Source organism: Toxorhynchites rutilus, chromosome 3 (assembly GCF_029784135.1).
Source record: "Toxorhynchites rutilus septentrionalis strain SRP chromosome 3, ASM2978413v1, whole genome shotgun sequence".
Taxonomy (NCBI): domain Eukaryota; kingdom Metazoa; phylum Arthropoda; class Insecta; order Diptera; family Culicidae; genus Toxorhynchites; species Toxorhynchites rutilus.
Window position 1 is genome coordinate 124242895 of NC_073746.1, and position 5977 is coordinate 124248871.

The window sequence follows — 5977 nt, forward strand, 5'->3', positions numbered from 1 at the left end:
ACCGACCAAATATATATTAAATAGTGAGTCGATAATTATTGCAACACTTTCCACATCTTGGCAGCTTGGGTCGCCTCGATTTCTTATCCTCGCTAAATGGGGACTTCATAATTGTGTGGCACGCCCAGTTATGGCAACACGTGCATCGCCGGTTTAGCGATCAAGTGGGCTGAGCACTCGGCACAAGATCCGCCATCATATCAGCAGGTAGTCACCGTTCGGGTTCGAGCGGTCTCCGATTATCCTGCGGACGCTCAGGGATAATCGGAAACCGCCATGAACCGAAATATTTTCAGGGGCTCTGCGTGGGAATTAAGTGACACTAAAGCTGAAGCGTGCAATTCCGTGTGATTTCCACCGTGTGTGAAATAATCGAAGCAGAAATTCGAAAAATCTGTTTTTTTTATTAAAGTTTGTATGTGTGCAAAAAAAAGTAGAACCTTTCAGGGGAACAACTTGAGATTACAGAGTAGTAGGCCCGGGGCTAAACCGTTAGCGGATGACTGTAAGTAGCAGAACTATCCTACCATGGGAGGCATGAAGATTTTCAGTAAGTAAATCATACGTATGGAAAAAAATTATGAATGATAAGAGTGCGGATCGGGACGACCGTATAAAAGTGATAATGATAAGAGTGCGGATCGGTTCGACTGTGCTGTGTAAAAAATGGAAGTGAAAATATTAGGCTGTCAAAAAAGTCCTGCGGTATTTTTTTTTTAATTTTCATTTGTTCATAAAATTAGTTACAATCATCTGTTTTAAGTCAAATATGCGCCGTTTTGTTCGATGACTTGTTCCCAACGGGATGCCAACTTCATAATACCCCTGTTATAGAAGCTCGCTTCCTTATTGGCAAAAAACTCGGATAGCCAATTTTCACAGGCCTGTTTTGTGGCTAACCTCTGACTACCTAGCTCGTTCGCCATGGACAAAAACAGGTGGTGGTCACTTGGTGCAAGGTCCGGACTATACGGCGGATGCAAAAGAACCTCCCATCCGAGATCCCGGAGCTTCTGGCGCGTCACCAAAGAAGTGTGTGGCCTGGCGTTGTCCTGATGGAAGACAATGCGGCCTCTGTTTATCAAAGATGGCCTCTTCTTCATGAGTGCTACCTTCAAGCGGTCCAGTTGTTGGCAGTACGATTCGATTCGATTGCGATTCAGCAGCGATTCACATGCGTCGATACGGTCAATGATGTTTTTTGCGTCAACGTGTGTGGCACCCATACATCGAGCTTCTATGTGAATCCAAGCTTCTTCAAATGGTTAATAACGGTTTGATGACTTATCCCCAGCTCTTGGCCGATGGTACGGCTGCTACTATGCCGGTCTTTCTCGGCTAATTCAGCGATTTTGTCGCAATTTTCGACGACAGGCCTTCCGGAGCGTGGCGAATCTTCGACAACCTCTACACCAGAACGAAAACGTTGAAACCATCGTTGTGCGGTGGAAATGGAAACTGTATCTGGTCCATAAACTGCACAAATTTTATTGGCAGCTTGAGATGCATTTTTGCCTTTGTCATAGTAGTACTGTAAAATATGTCGGATTTTCTCTTTATCTTGCTCCATATTTGCGACACTATAACTCACGAACGACTCAACCAAACAAAACACTGTCAAGGACTATATTATAGCGCGCAAAAATTCCAACAAGCTATAGTATGACTCGATACAATGAATACAACTAGAACTACGCGCTTACAACGACACCTCGCGGAAATACCGCAGGACTTTTTTGACAGCCTAATATTTGCGGGTCGAGACGATCGTACGAAACAATGATAATGATAAGAGTGCGGATCGGGACGACCGTGCTGTGTAAAAATAGAAGTAAAATTATTTGCGGATAGGGACGACCGCGTAGATCATGTACGGTTCAGGATGACCGTATAAAAAAAGATAATGAAAGAGTGCGAATCAAGACAACCGTGCTGTGTAAAAATGGATGTAAATATATTAACGGCTCAGGACGACCGTTAAAAAATATTACAATTATAAGAGTGTGTAAAAATGGAAGTAAAATTATTTGCGGATCGGGATGACCGCGCAGAACAAGTACGGGCTCGCGACGACCGTAGGGAGTACAGAACATGACTCGATATTTTGTTCGTTAATCGTCGTCAATTAGCAAATACATTCCAAAGGTAGTTCAAACGTTTCATCGGAAGGAAAATAAACTGAAATAAAAGCCACATGTTTTTTTTCTTCTTTTTTTTTTATTTGACTCTTTTTTCGAGGAGGAAAGAAGATGACGATGCCCGGTTGCCAAAACTGACACGCTTAGGTCTGCGATCAGCGTTAACGATCAAGTGGGCATGGCACTCGGCACATCTTCCGCTATCTTATCAGCAGGCAGTCAACGTTCGGCTCCGAGCGGTCTCCGATTATCCCGCGGACACTCAGGAACATACAATAATAAAGACATATCTTCGAACCTGACATGTCCGATCCGCTCTGTTTTGCAGTCGTCAGTGAGATTCCTATCGAGATGTAAGAAAATCAGCAAACCCACATGTAAAATCCTTAGTTGTCACATTCCGCCTTGGGAAAAACTGATGAATATACATTATTCGATTGTCTCAAGGGTCCTGATAGGATCAGTGGACCACCAGCCAGGAGCTGGACGAAAACTGAAAACTAAGCAGTTGCCGAAACTGTAATAATTCACGAGTAAGGACAAATTTGCTGTGATTGGCGGTTCCAAACAAAAGTATCTGTCGAAATTTGCTCCGAAGTACCTGATTTGGCAGGCCATATGCACCATACATTGTAAAATCTACAGGGATAAGTGCTAACACGATCAAAAGCCGTTGTTTTGAAACGATTTGGCTTCATGCCAGTACTCGAAAATCGTGCAGGTGTAGTATACGGTTAATCCTGTGGATTTTGTGCCGGAAGACAAAAATCCACCAAACTGTTCTGAACTCCGTCCGATCGAAAGCTACTGGGCCATGATGAAGCGCGAACTTTGGAATACTAAAAAAAGACGACACTGCTGTGAAAATTCGATTTAATTTCCATAATTATAGCCGATTTACCAATTCACCAATTTACCAAAAATAAAAGTAGAAGCACGCACAATAAGTAGTGACTTTGCCGTGTCAGGCCATCAGGATTGACGAATGACCGTCGATTTAAAATCCGTTTCAAATAAACATTGTAACTAAAACTGCAGAACGTCAGTTGCTGCTCTGCTGCCGTGTGGAGCGGTAACGCCCGAATCGTTCGTATCGGATTGAATGCTCATTGCAGTGCTTCCCCTTGCACTAAGAATGTGTTTCCATTAGGAAGAAATGATAGGAATTCAAAATACTGTGTTCACCTTGAATCGAAAATCCCTCGATAATTGAAAAGAATGAGCTATCTCACTCTTTTTGATCGCATTCGTTCATCTACGTTTTTTTTTATGATTTATTCACCAAAAGTAGATGAGCAGTCAATTTTTGTGGAATATATTCCAAGAAGTAAATAAACTGTGTTCACCTTTAATTCCTGTGATTTCTTCTTACTGAAATTCCATCCTAAGGGAACTAAGAAGAATAAATACATTCGCAAATTAGGCTCCGTTCTTGCACAAAAATATCATCGGATGAGGGTCATTTCTATTCTAGTCTCGCTGCAGCCAGCAAGCTGTCAACCGACCTTCTGAAAGCTTTTAGTTAGTTAGCTTTGAAACTTCCTTCTTATTGATGTCTCAAACAGTGGTTTTGCTCAATACGAAGTTCAAGAGTGAAATCGTCATCGCATTGTGGAATGTATATTATTGCATCACATGCATACATTGTTTTTTGTTTTATGCGTTGTCAAATGAAGATTGCAGTGGTATTGGAACAAATATATAACTGTCTGCGACCGCAGATGCTGCGACAAGACCGCCGGGGTTAACAGTTGTGGATAAACCATTATATGTGACATCTGGCTGAAAGCAACCAGAGGGCTAATTTTGATCATCAAATTGGTCTTTATTAAGGTTAAAAGTGAGGGAATTTCAAGTGCGCAGCTTAAGTTGCAAATATCTCCCTTATTCTCACTTGTGCACGTCGTATCAGTGCGAGCTCTGCACTAACTATGCATTGTGCATATTCTGAGCATACGTTTAGAAGAATGATTTGGACGAGAACGAACCGTACAGCAGCAATGAAACAAAGGTGATGGTTTGTTGAAGCTAAGGCACCATTCATTGCGCATGTTTATCACTCTTGTATCGCTTGAGTTTGATGGAATGCAAATAATCAAACTCCGTACGCAACAAAAAAGTGATTATTGTTAAAAATGTTTTGTAAACACGTGACATGTTTTCCGATTTGAAACTTTTGCTGATAGATGTTGTCCTACGTCGGATGATTATGTTGAGAGTTTGTTCAAAATAGTTGGTTTTGTTTTAAATATTTTCTCATAATTCATAATATTAATTAATATTAGAATCAGTTTCAGATTCCTGTATGTTAGGCTCCACTGCCGATGAGCAATCGAAACAGCTTTCGAATCAAAATAATATTTTGAAATTTCTAACTCCTCACATATCCATGGCAACCTTTCTCTCGTTCTAAGCGAGCCTCAGCGAAATCTTAGCGTTTCCATCGGAAAAGTGAAAGTGCACGCAAACTGTTGTGCAAAACTGGGGAAATAAATTGAGAGGAAGCTGCCAGCGAAGTAAAAGGAAAAGTAGTTTAGTGAGTCTTCGTTTTCCCGGTACGAAATCAGACGGCATCACAACCACCACCACCACCACCGTCACCATTGTCGCGGCAGTTACCGGTAGGAATCCCAGGGAAACTGGCGATGGGTGGTCTCGATTGGAATCTCGCTCCTGCAGCTAGAGTGTTGGCTGGCCTAGTGAAAGTGAAAGCGTACTATTATGTGTGGTTTTGCGAAAAAGCACAGCTACAGCACAAAAAGATGATGTCGATATCGAAAGAAGAAAAACACATCCTTGAGAATTTCGCTTCCTCCGCCGAGAGAATCTTTTGCGCTGGTTGCTATTTGTCTTGTCCCTTTCGGGAGGACGAGACGGGATCGGGGTTATGGGGTGGCCTGGTCTGGTTATGCCAAACCGAAGGCTGTTATTTGCTGTCGTGTTCGTTTTTTGCCTCCTGCTCCACCTCATGCCTCATGGCGTGGTGCTCTAGCAAGCAGTTTGCCACCCGTTGTGTTTTACGGTCATTCGTCAGGGCGGTGAAAAGTGGGCTTATTTGAGGGGGGAATGGGCCACCGATGGTATACTGCCTTCGATATTGTTTTTCCGCGCACTTGATTTATCGGTCCGTGTAGACCGTTTTGGCATTATCAGAAAACTATGCCTTTATGGGACCCGGGAGGAGAAAGCGCACAGCCGTTTTTGGAGAAAGATGCTGGAATGATAAAAGTTTTCCCCGTTTACAGATTTCAGATAAATGGGTTTCACTGCCGTTCCGAGGAACGCTTGTATTTCATCGCTAAATAATGACAAAATTGCATTTTAAAGTAGCGCGCGTGAGAGATTTATATGCGATATGGGAAAATATAGGGCAGAGGCGTTGTATTAATTGCGAAAGTTTGGGACATAAATGGGACAGATTCGGCAGATTAGGGCATCGGTACCCGGGGTTGGAAAATGAGTAGTGGAATAGCACTGTGACGATGCTGTAATGTCTGAATGTTGGTTATTAAACATTCAGAATACCGTTTATGATATTTTTCCATTCACCATTCTCAACTAGTCTCTCCATATACTACATGGGCTGAAAAGTCCCGGGATTTTTCAACAGATGGCGTCACTAAAAAATGAATAAAATTCTTTTCGAGGGGTTCATCTTTCACTAGCATTTGTATGAAGTTTCTTAACATTTCGTTCATTTGTTCACAACTAAGATTGTTTAAGTGTCACTACCTTAGCATTCGTATAGAAAATGGAAAAAGAGGAATATCGTATTTTGATCAAACATTGTTTTATGATGGGAAAAAATCGTGAACAAAATAAGGAGTGGTTGACGAAAT